At 42.7% G+C, this 13,010-nt stretch overlaps 1 pseudogene; it reads right to left on the bottom strand.

Moving 5' to 3' along the window:
• Positions 1-2,322: 2,322 nt before the first annotated feature.
• Positions 2,323-3,300, bottom strand: LOC115088466 (annotated as a pseudogene).
• Positions 3,301-13,010: the final 9,710 nt, after the last annotated feature.

The following is a 13,010-nucleotide window of genomic DNA, read 5'->3' as shown; positions in this document are numbered from 1 at the left end:
GGTTTTAGTCTCTCTTGCACCTGTTGCTACAAGGTGTCTACAAGCTGCAACATCTCTGCTTTCTTTCCCTCTTGCTTATGAAAACCATATAACTTTTCCTCTAGAATTTTTAATATGGGGATGGCTCAAGTCTGGGTGGCCTTTGTGGAACTTAGATCAATATATGTATTTATGTATTTATTTATTTATTATTTATTTATTTATTATTTTTATTGCATTTTAACACAGTTTAACAAGAATTCTCCTGCTTAAGCAATTTTGGAGCTTACAGCATAATTAAATAAGAAAACATATAATTAAATAACAAAGAAAACAATTCTCAGCCCCAAATATATAAGGACATTTTTGGGAGAGACATAGAAATATTGAGCGGATTCCAAGCAATTACTAGCAATATAAACATTGAGCCCCCCAGCTTTAATTATATTGTCGGATGCTCAAATTACAATACCCAAGAGCCCCTTGAGTTGGTCTGGGTTGGTAAACAAGTAATTCTCATTGTTGAATTTAACCAAGTATCTGCATGGATATTTTAACAAAAAATAACCTCCCCCCCTTAGACAGCACTTCTTGTCTGAGAGCAAGAAATCTTTTTCTTCGCATCTGCGTGTTTCTGGCTAGATCTGGGTAAACCCAGACTTTTTGCCCATAGAATGTTAACAATTGTGAACGAAAGAAAAATCTTAGTACATTGTCTCTGTCAGAGGTGAAGGCAAAGTTAACTAAGAGAGTCCCTCTTTGTTTAACCTCAAATTCTTGAGGATTTTGAAGCAATTCAGAAATATTGATAGAAATTTCCAATGTGGGTAATTCATCTCCATCATTTCCTCCATGCTGTATTTGATCTTTCTTTTGGAGAATATAGTGTGCTTTAACAATTACCGGCATACACCCTGATGGAATTTTCAAAACATGAGACACATAGTTCTTAAAAATCTCAATGTGACTCATTTGTTTAATGATTGGAAAATTAAGTATTCTTAAATTCAATATACAAGTAGCGTTTTCAATATTTTCAATTTTTTTGGAGACTTCCCCCTCATTCTGTATTACATGTTGCTGAATTTTTTCTACTTGAGTAATGCGAGTGTCCAAATTCTCAGTTTTCCCTTCCTGATTCTTTAAGGAATTGGTGTTCAGCTTGAGGGCATTATTAGTCTCTACCACCGCTTCCGTCAAAGAAGAAATTGAGGATTCCAGTCTTACGATAAGATTCCAAAGTGTATCCAAAGTAATTATGAGCGGTTTTGTAATTACAGTTTTACCAACCTGAGCTCTAGGGTTTGTCCCCGATTTGTGCCCGATGTTCTGGTCAGAGTTCTCTGGTAACGGCATACTCGCCTCCACAGGGGTCAGAGGAAAAGTTCCGGAGGCCCCACGAGCAGGTGTCTCTATTAATGCCTGCAAGTCGGGCTTCTTCTCTGCACACAAATCACTCTCTCCCACTGTATTCCACAGATTCTCTGAAGATATTGCAGTTTCCCGGGTTTCCCCTGGCATTTTTCCTGGTCTCATCACACCAGTGCAGGGGGGAGACGGTGTTTCCGGCGCTCCCGGACTTAATGAGATCTCCTCAACCTGGAAAATGGGACCTCGCTCCAAGTCACCTCCTTCAGCGTTCCTCTCAATGGGAGTAGCTGGGGGCACGACGGAACACTCCGGTATACTCCTCTGCGGCAATTCCATATTTGAGGTAATTGAAGTAACCTTCAGTTTAGCCTTCCTTTTAGTGTGAGGCATGATTATTTATTTATTTATTTATTTATTTGCTTAGTGACCATTTCTATATTGCATTATAGTCAGAAGGTCAATGTGGTTCACAAATCATTTAATGTATATATACAATTTAAAAACAAAAAATACAACAGACAAAATCTGTAGAAACCATGCTGTCTAGATAGATATTGGCAGATTTAGAGTACTTAACTACAACCCTGTGCAGCATCTCCTGATATGATATTCCCAAAATTCCTATTACAGAGCCAGGTTTTCAGTAATTTTTTAAAAGTGGTGGTAGTTACCTCAGTTCCTAATTTTTTTAGGCATGCTGTTCCATAATATTGGGTTATCTACAGAGAGCAGCCTTTGTGCCATGTTTAAAAACCAAACTGACAACAGGTTTTCTAAATCAGTTGATTAAAAAAAATAGGGCTTATTTTCTCCCCCATTTGCAAAGGAAAAATGCTGATCTCAACCATAAAAAGCAATAGGAGCAATCAATCCATGGTCTGCAGAAAGCAGCATGGAGGGAGAGATTCCAGCTCCAAGAGGGTCCTGGACATGCTTCAATCCTCCATTTCAAATTCACATTTGCTTTATAGGTTATGCATGTACATTGTCATATCCATGATACTTGGCCAGGTACACCAGCACACCAGTGGCATAGCTACCTTTGTGCTGCCTGCAGAAACTGCAGATGCATATTCCACGAGAAGGACAGTACCAATCAGGATCCAACAGATCAGTCCTGACATCTTCATCATACCGGTTGCGAAGACTCGGCCCACAGAACTGACCTTGCATGCAAGATTATGGCAGTTGGTCTTTATATCAATAGTTTTGTGATGACACTGGTGCAAGTGCTCCCAATAACTCTGTTAAACACTTTCTCTCTCTTGGAAATAGAAATATTGTCTAGCTCTTCCACAGTTACTTCTTCCACAGGCCGCACAGTATGTGGAAGAGCCAGTGAGTCCGGGTGACTTCTCCTAGGACCAGGGGCTTCATCCTCTGAGCTCTCTTCAGACTACTTCCTTTTTTTTACTAGGTAGAAGTGATCATCACTGTCATTGTCCTTACTCCATGGACTAGGAGAACCCTCCAATAAAGATCTCGACTTAGTGTGGGGCAATGCATGCTGCTCAGGGTTTCTCCTTGAAGTTTTTCCAGCAAATGATCTTGGGTTTTGGCATGACCATTGATAATGATACCCAAAAACAAATCCAGGAATATTATTTATTTCAGCCATGAGCTGTGCAAGCATTGCATTTTCTAATGTTCAGCGTTCCTCTTTCCAAGAAGTGTAAGCCTCTCTCATCTGAATCAGAGTCCTTTGTTGGCCCTCTGGATGCCTCTTCTTGGACTTTTGCTCCTCCAGGTCAGAAATGTGAGAGCTACCCTCAGTGGCCTGGAGGGCTTCCCATAGCCCATCTATGATTTCTTTCATTCTTCAGCCATCTTATCTTCCTTGTCACACTCAAGTTTCATTACATCCTGGAGCTCAGCATCTGAAAACCCGCAAAAGGATTCCTCATCTGTGGCATCCTTAAAGTGCTTCAGGATTTGTATCAGCTGCCTCATCACTTTCCAGTCATGATTCCCCAGGGGTGATTCACATCTATCTCTGTTTTCAAAGATAGGTCATGAATGGATGTCTTCTGCTCCACTAACCTCAGAAAAGTGGAATTTCTCTGGGTGCCAATATCTTGAATCAGATGCTTATGAAGCATCCTGAATTCTACCTCCTCTTATCTAGAAGCTACCGACCCTTTATGGTACAATGAAAATGCCCCACTATTTTCCTGCACCTCTCTATCAGATGCTTTAGGACTGGAATCATGTGATCCTCGAGTCTCAGGTCCAGGGCGCATCCCTCACTGCCAGGTGCAGCAAATGTGCAAAGCAATGGATCCCCATCTTCCACTGCCATTATCATATTTGCACCAATGTCTGTCACAAACAATCGAATTGCCAGCACTTCCAGCATCTTTCATAGGAGATTGCATGAGGTACTGGGACAATCTAGCTCCTTGGTGTGCATCTCAACCCAACTGCACTCTGATGCTTGTTCTCCACTAGAGCTTCTGCCTTCCCCTGCCTTGGCCAGCTTCCACCAATATACTGTCAGCAACAAGCACAATTTTTGTGCTTGATGCTGGTATATTGCACACTATTCCCCTCTGTCTTGGCCAGCTGCATCTGCATGTGCCTATGGCACTGGTTGTATAGGGTAGAAATAACCTGACTACTAGATGTAGATCTGGAGGGCACTTAGCAATTGGGGGATAAGAGCTGCTATATATGTTTAAAGACCAGATTCTCCAGTATCTGCAGGGGATGTCATCTAGAGTATTCATTTATTGATGTACCTTGCTACTATTTTGGATACTGCTTGCCTCTTGCCCCAGGACTGAGATACAAAACACCACCCCATTTCTTCTATGATGTTTTGCTTCTGCAGACATATGTCAGAAGTCTGCTGGCCTGCCATCTGACTTGTGGAAGGGGCTGTGGGCTCAGCTAGGGGAAAGTCCTCCCCTTTTCAACCCCATTGCTATGGCTTCTGCTTTGAGTGGAAGAGGGGGGGGGTTCCAGGCTCATACAGTCATAGTCCTCTGATGCCAATGGTAGCAGGTGGTGTTTCTGTAGATGATCCCAAATACTATCATTTGTCAGATGCCCCAGTACCTTCCCTCGTCAGAAGGCCTTACTACAGTGAAAACACTGAGCAAGAAACAGGCCCTCGCTACTTTAAAGAGCCTTTAGACCATGAATGTATTTCAAGATCCCCTCTCTGTAACCTTGAGGCTGCTGCTGTTCTGGCACTGGAGTTGAGGTTGAGGGATGACCATCAGGTAAAAGGCCATGGGCATTGCTCATTCTTTTTACCTATACTGCCTGATCTTTCTAAAGGTAGTTATCATCAACACATTCAGTATTATATAACTCGCTCCCTCCCCCCCCCCCCCATCCTTACTGGAGACTAAGATGCTACTGGCTAGAGCTCCCAAATTCTCTTTGGCTATTAATTCTTTGATAACTTCTGATTTTTGGAATCCCAGAAATGATTCTTCCTCAATACTACCTCCATTACTTCAGAAGCAGTAATCATGGAAGAGTGTGTTGGTTTTGAATGTTGCACTTATGCTGTCCCTGTCCATGCTACTGCCCTGTTAATGGCAGCCTAAGATGGCTCTTCCATCTTTTTATCCTGCTCCAGAACAAGAGGAAATGGAAAATAAAATGGAGGATGTCATAATGCCTCTGTATCGCTCCATGGTGAGACTACACCTTGAATACTGTGTGCAATTCTGGTCATCGTATCTCAAAAAAGATATAGCTGCACTGGAGAAAGTGTAGAGAATGGTGACCAAAATGATATGGGGCATGGATCGGCTGCCCTATGAGAAAAGGCTAAAGAAGTTAGGGCTGTTCAGTTTGGAGAAGAGACGACTGAGGGGATATGACAGAAGTCTACAAAATCATGAAACACTTGAATATGTTAATGTAAATCGGTTATTTACTCTCTCAAATAATAGAAGGACCAGGGGGCTCTCCATGAAGTTAGCAAGTAGCTCATTTAAAACAAATCAAAGAAAATTGTTTTTCACTCAGCACATAGTTAAACTCTGGAATTCATTGTCAGAGGATGTGGTTATGGCAGTTAGTGTTACCGGGTTTAAAAAAGGTTTGGATAAGTTCCTAGAGGTTAAATCCATAAACTGCTATTATGATAATTAATAAGCATTAGTAGCTTGTGATCTATCTAGTGTTTGGGTAATTGCCAGGTTCTTATGGCCTGGATTGGCCACTGTTGGAAACAGGATGCTGGGCTTGATGGACCCTTGGTCTGACCCAGTATGGCATTTCTTATATTCTTATGAGTGGAACATGCACTCACGTTCTCCCAATTGCAATTTCTTATGGCTTGTGCCAGCTTCTAGTCCTGGCTTTCTCTGATTAAAACAGTCTTTCTTAAATCTAGTGGAAGGGCTTCATTTTTCCTCATTTGCTACTTTTACTGCTTATACTTCTGAGAGGATCGGCTGGCTCTGCAGCAGCACCCAATCCTATGCCTCTGCCATTTTCCTGCTTGCTGCCATTCCTTTCTCTCCCTTTTCCTTACAGAGCCTTGATAGAATTGGACGTGCTTTCTGGGGGTTTTGATATCACAATATACTTTATTTACTCTATACCAGCACGCACCACTATCACTCTAATACTGAATGAATGTGTGTCACACACATTCAATCAAGTACACAGACTGACTTCACTGCTGTGATTTTCAAGCACAATATCGACTTGCCAAGCAGATTCAATCGCTTGCTAGTGGCACAAACTGTCTGGTTTTTTTAGGGCTATTTCTTACAATGTGTGCAAAAAAGGTGTGTGCACTGCTGACTCTCTCCTTTTGCACATACAATAACTGTTTGAAAGAGATTAAACTGAGAAAGTTGGCAAGGCTGTACTTCTCTTCAGTCTGTCTGCAGATAACCCTGCAGACAGACAAACACAAAGAATAAGTATTCACTGGCTTTGATTCTGTATTTCCAGTCCACTATCCTGCCCTATAGGAATGTGCATTTGTTTGGAATAAATTAAAAAAATATATATAATGAATGGGACACCAATTGCTTCATTCATAGTCCCCCGTCCCGTCCCCCCCCCCCCCCCCCGATTACAAAGAAGGGGGTTCCACAAATGAAATGCCTGTTATTTCTCCCATTTGTTTATGCTTCCCATTCATTTCTGAAGTAAGATCAAATAAATAAGGTAAAATAAGTGTTAATTTCTGAGCCCTGCTAGTTCCCTTGGGGCAGGGGTGGGGGAGGGGGGTGATGAGGGCAATCTGATAGAACTGGAAAATAAGGCATTACTGAAAATTCCCCAAATGTATGCTCTTAAAGAAGATGCACAGCATCATCTCAGCTTAGTAAGGACAAATCTGAAAGAAACTTATTCACACCTAAGAGTCAGCAAATAATGTTTATGTCACTGCACTGGAATACTTAATTAGCTCATTAAAGGTATCTTTAAAAACTCTTGCAGACTATAATATATAACAGTAGCAACTCTCTTACTGTGAAAGTTATCACAAAATGATTACACACAGTTAATGATATCTAATCAGCTGCTAGAGAATGAAACAGAGCACCCTAAAACTGAACTCCAGAATGTAGTTGAAGCTGTGACTAAACAAGAAAAAGAAGTTAAATCAGCACTGCTTCAAATTAAAACACTTGAAGAACAATTAGCAAGTAATCAATCACAAGTACCTGAGAAAGAAAGCCAAAAAAAAGCTTTAACAGTAGCCCAAGTGAGGATGAAACATAAAGGTAGAGTAAAAAAAATCAAGGACTAAGAACAGCACAGAGTTAATCCGGAGATAATAAAAACACAGCAGGAGACAATACACTCATGGAAACTGCAATCTGAATCCCAGGCACAAATGTTTATAAAAGAAATTACGTTTCTGGGAAAAAAAAACCCAAACAAACAAAACAGTTAACTCAAGCAAAAGTAACTGCTAATGTTGCTGAAAGTAAAGAAATAACATTCAAAGAAACATAGAAGTAAATACTGAAAGAGGTTCATATTCAAACACAGTCTGGCTATCAAAGTTAGATGGATAAACTTACTCAGCTAACTCTGGAGGGGTATTCAATAATCAAACCGCACTATTGAATATAGGCATCTATCTTAAAGTTAGCCGGCTAACTGTAACTGCCTAACTTTAGGACAGCTCTTTGGCCTGACCAGACTTAGCTGGCTAAGTCATCCGGTTATCTCTGAATATCGGAATTAGCCGGCTAACTAACTGCTAACTCAACTCCTCCCAGTAATGCCCTTGGAACGCTTCCAACTTAGCCTGCTTAATTCTAGCCAATTAACTTATTAACCAGCTAGAATGTAACCAGATAAGTTCACAAATATTCATCTAGCCGGCTAACATCTTAGCAAGCTGGCTAAATGCTTTTGAATATGGACCTCAAAATGGCTGATTTAGAAATGCAAATTCAGAGCTGAACAGGAAGGTAGAGAAATTAAACCGAGACAGGGAGAATCTATAGTTTTCTCAAAAGGCTCATCAATCAGACCTTGATAAATTAATAGCTATAAAGCACACCTTAGAACAGGAGCTGACTCAGACCAAACCACTTTTAAAAACAAAGGAGCAGGGGGAAGAGCAATTGGCAGGTAGGCTGCCTGAGCTGGATACACACTGCCAGTCCTTGTCCATGCAGAACACACAACAGGAAAGGATCTTAATTCAGCAACCCAAGCAGTTAAAACAGAGTAAAAATGAAACAGAAATGCTGCAAAAAGCCCTGTCCTGCCAGGAATTAGAAAAAAGTGATTTATTAGCTCAAGTAGGTACGTCCAAAAGAGTGCTTGATTTATTAAAGACACAGCCAGACACTGTCACACCAGATCTAAGTGCTTTAAATCAGATTATCCCCGCACTAGCCAAGGGTAGGGTAAACCCACCATGAAAACCAGGGTTGTTCAAGAACAACACCTCCCCTCATGCCCTGCTTGAAGTGTGAACATGGGGGAGGCCTACAAACAGCATTTTAATCAAGGCTGGGAGGAAACAGAGGACATCAGAGAGGAAAGGTGTTAGAATCCAAACCCAGACAGAGTTTCTCTCCCATGATCATGCCCCAGGAGCACACTCTTGACCCCCTGCCTTTGGGACTATGGGATGAGGGAAGATACAGACCCCCCCCCCTCCCTTCTCTAACAAGAGGGAGTCAAGTAGCCCAAGAGGAGAGGGAATAGTCCCTTTCTCCTATCCATAAAGGGGGAAGACTAACACACAAGGGGGAAGTCATGCAGAAGAATGCTGGGCTGCATAGAGAGAGGAATAAACAGTAAGAAAAAGGAGGTGATAATCCCCTTGAACAGGTCCTTGGTGAGGCTTCACCTAGAGTACTGTGTTCAGTTCTGGAGACCATATCTCAAAAGGGACAGAGACAGGATGGAGGTGGTCCAGAGAAGGGCAACCAAAATGGTGGAGGGTCTCCAACAATTGACTTACAAGGAGAGACTAAAGGACCTAAATATGTATACCCTGGAGGAGAGGAGGTGCAGAGGAGATATGATACAGACCTTCAGATACCTGAATGGTTTCAATGATGCACAATCAACAAACCTTCTCTTTTGGAAAGAAATTGTTATGACTATGTTGGAAACAGTGAACCCTGGGCCGAGATGAGTGATGTCTCCACCCACAGAGAGGAGCCCTGTGGGCCTCACCATCAGTGGGCATGGTCTGAGCCTCATAGGACACAACTATAAAGAGCTTTTATTAGGGAGAAAAGATAATGCATTACCCGAGGAGCGGGAAATGCAATAAGACAGTTCTTGAGCAGGAAATACTCAGGGTAGTACTGTAGATGTGAAGGTCTGGTAGTGGCCCACAGTGCGGAGTACACCAGGAGATTCCTGTAGGCTGGTGGAGATACCTCTGAGAGCAGATCCAGTAGTCGCCCACAGCGTGGGGTAAGCTGAGAATAGCTGGTCAGTAGATGAAGTAGCAGAGGTCTGAAAATACAGGAACCAGGTAGAGGATCTTGAGTAGTGATACAATACCCTGTAGCTCAGGATAGGTAGAAGAGGCATGCTGATGAATGGTAGTGGCCCGAGGTAAGGGGTTCACCGTGGAATTCCAGCAATGTAGACAGCGTAGGAAACAGAAGAAAGTACTCACAGAAGGAAGTTCCAGGAGCTGAACCCAAGGATTGTTAGGTGATGTCCAAGGCAGAAAGGCCCTCCGAGGAGCGGATAGCCGAGATGTGGAAGGGCCCCCGTGGAGCGGGAATCCAGAGCGTCCCAATGCCACGAGTAGAACTGGAAAAGAAGATCCCAATGTGGAGCGGATTTAACAATGAGAGAACTCCTTGCTAACTTGTCTTAGCAGTGGGCCGGTCTGCTTAAGTATACCAGCGGGTTGACATCATTGGGAGGGGACACCCCCAAGATTCCTACCATGACATAAACAAAAGGAGGCCCTGCGCACGTGGAAGTAAGATGGCGGTCGGCAGCACCCACACTGTCCTGGGGTTGCCAGGGAGGTAGGCATTGACTGGCAGAGGTAGCCGCTCTTCCAATGGTTGATGGTGCAGGGGAAAAAGAGACGAGCATGAGAGGTTGCAGCCATCTGCGACCGATGGGCACAACAGAAATCAGTAGAACTAGAGATCACCTAATGAAACTCCAGGAAGGACAACTCAGAACCAACATCGCAAAATATTTCTTCACGGAGAGGGTTATGGATGCCTGGAAGGTCCTTCTGGAGGCAGTAGTGAAGACAAAAACAGTGAAAGATTCCAAAGGGGCATGGGATAAACACTTTGGCTCCCTAAAAGCTAGAGAATGGGAATGAAGAAAAGAGTGTATGGGGGTATCTTGCTGGTGTACCAATAAGCCTTCATACTGTTGATGCAACTCCATTATTGCTTTCTGCTTTAATGGCAGGGGGAAAAGAGGAAAAGGGGAATTAGGTTCTGACAGCAACCATCAAGTACATTGTATTTTTGTTACTAACCTTAACCAATAAGCCTGATACTTTTGATGCAAATCCAGCATTGCCCCTTGCTTCAACAGCAATAGGGAATTGGACTCACACAGGAACCAATAAGGGCCCTGACTTTGATGGTCTGTGAAACTAAGTATGGTGGTGACCTGTATGGTGCAGCAGATGCTACCAAAAGTTTGCTGAGCAGACTGGATGGACTGTTTGGAACTTTTCTGCCTCATTTCTATGTTTCTATGTTTCTATGGGATGGGACACAGCTACCTAGGCTGACATATCAACAGCCATCACTAGAGGGAGACCCTGGCCATAGAAATAATTTAGCAAAGCAAGTCAAAGCCCTTTGTACACTGTTTCGACTTTTCCCCAAGCACTCAGATCTAAATATCCTACAACATCTCTCCAAACTGAATGAAACTTTTGTATTATTAGGCATTCATTCTGACAGTGATAAACCAGTTCTCCTTCCATGGCGTCTTAGCTATGAAGCTCGGGGGTATTTAGCCAGTATACTACAGGAAGTGAAAAGTACCTTAACCTGATCTGAGTCTGCCCTAAAAAAATATTTTGATGCTTATTCCAATAGTACAATTGCCAGGAAAGCAGCTTACAATATACAGAGAAGGGAAGTCCCAGAGCATTTAGCTACAAGCTAAAGCATTCTTTCTTCAATGGGGAACCCTACCCTATGGAAGCAGAGAATAACATTTTGAGAACAGTTTTTTTCCATCCAATTACAGAGCACACTTGTATGCCCACAGGGAAACACCCTTAGATCTCCTAATAGAGGAAGCTGAGCAGCTCCATGAAATTTACCAGAAAGGTAAAGCCACCACGAGGGGTCAGTATTTTTTTTTATTTATTTAGATTTATATTCCACTTTTTGCAGTTCTTCAAAGTGGATTACATTCAGGTACTGAGGGTATTTCCCTATCCCCAGATGGCTTACAATCTAAAGTTTGTACCTGATGTGGATAAGAGGAGAGAAAGGAACCAGGTGTCTAACATAATTCAGAAGTAAACCTTGAAGTTAATTCTCTGCCTTCTTATCTCAAATCTAACAGGGTCTTTCCCAGGAACTATGTATTGTCCCCAAGGAAAACCTGGAAAATGGCTCAGGTGATCCACAGTCTCCCAGAAGGAACTGCAACTGAAAATGAAAAAGAAGCTTAGGAGTGAGTGCCGAGGTGGTGGCCTGGATTGCAAACTGGTTGACGGACAGAAGACAATGTGTGATGGTAAATGGAACTTTCTCTGAAGAGAGAGCGGTTTTAAGCGGTGTACCGCAAGGATCGGTGTTGGGACCGGTCCTGTTCAATATCTTTGTGAGCGACATTGCGGATGGGATAGAAGGTAAGGTTTGTCTTTTTGGGGGTGACACTAAGATCTGCAACAGAGTGGACACACTGGAAGGAGTGGAGAGAATGAGACGGGATTTAAGGAAGCTGAAATTCTGGTTGAAGATATGGCAGCTGAGATTCAATGCCAAGAAGTGCAGAGTCATGTATATGGGGAGTGGAAATCCGAATGAACTGTATTCGATGGGGGGAGAAAGGCTGATGTGCACGGAGCAGGAGAGAGACCTTGGGGTGATAGTGTCTAATGATCTGAATTCGGCGAAACAATGTGACAAGGTGATAGCTAAAGCCAGAAGAATGATGGGCTGCATAGAGAGAGAAATATTGAGTAAGAAAAGGGAAATGATTATCCCCTTGTACAGGTCCTTGGTGAAGCCTCACCTGGAGTACTGTGTTCAGTTCTGGAGACCGTATCTCTAAAATGACAGAGACAAGATGGAGGCGGTCTAGAGAAGGGCGACCAAAAATGTAGAAGGTCTTCATCGAATGACTTATGAGGAGAGATTGAAGAATCTAAATATGTACACCCTGGAGGAAAGGAGGAGCAGAGGTGATATGATACAGGCTTTCAGATACTTGAAAGGTTTTAATGATCCAAAGACAATGACAAACCTTTTCCGTCGGAAAAAAATCAGCAGAACCAGGGGTCACGATTTTAAGCTCCAGGGAGGAAGACTCAGAACCAATGTCAGGAAGTATTTCTTCACGGAGAGGGTGGTGGATGCCTGGAATGCCCTTCCGGAGGAAGTGGTGAAGACCAGAACTGTGAAGGACTTCAAAGGGGCGTGGGATAAACACTGTGGATCCATAAAGTCAAGAGGATCTGAAGGAAGAGTGGGTGGCTCGCGGGAATGATTGCTACTACCTGGAGATAATACCCTTATTCAATAAACATACACACGGTTAATGTGACTCCAACATTGCTCTAAGACTCCAACATTGCTTTAAGACTCCAACATTGCTCTAAGCTTCAACGGCAAGAGGAAATGTGGAAAAAGGATTTGCATTCACAAAAGAAGCGGAGAGTAGCTTGCTTGTTACGGCCGTTACTACCCCAAACCAAATAAGCCTGATACTTCACTTTCAATGTATATCCAGCATAGCTCTCTGCTTCAACGGCAGGGGGAATGAAGAACAACCAACAAGGACTGAATTACATAGTCTGGGTAAACAAATAAGCATGGGTGTAGCTTGCTTATTGCGGCAGTTACTACCCCTAACTAATTAAGCTAGATATTTCACTTAGATGCAGCTCCATCACTGCTCTCTACATTAATGGTGGGGGGTGGAAGGGAAATAGAACCAAAAGGTTACTAAGATCCAAGAGTAACAGATAAGTATGATAAGTATGAGAAAACAAAAATGTGCAAAACTTGCTTGGCAGACTGGATGGG

This window comes from Rhinatrema bivittatum, chromosome 1 (genome assembly GCF_901001135.1).
Source record: "Rhinatrema bivittatum chromosome 1, aRhiBiv1.1, whole genome shotgun sequence".
NCBI classification, from domain to species: domain Eukaryota; kingdom Metazoa; phylum Chordata; class Amphibia; order Gymnophiona; family Rhinatrematidae; genus Rhinatrema; species Rhinatrema bivittatum.
This window is presented reverse-complemented; position numbering and strand designations above follow the sequence as displayed.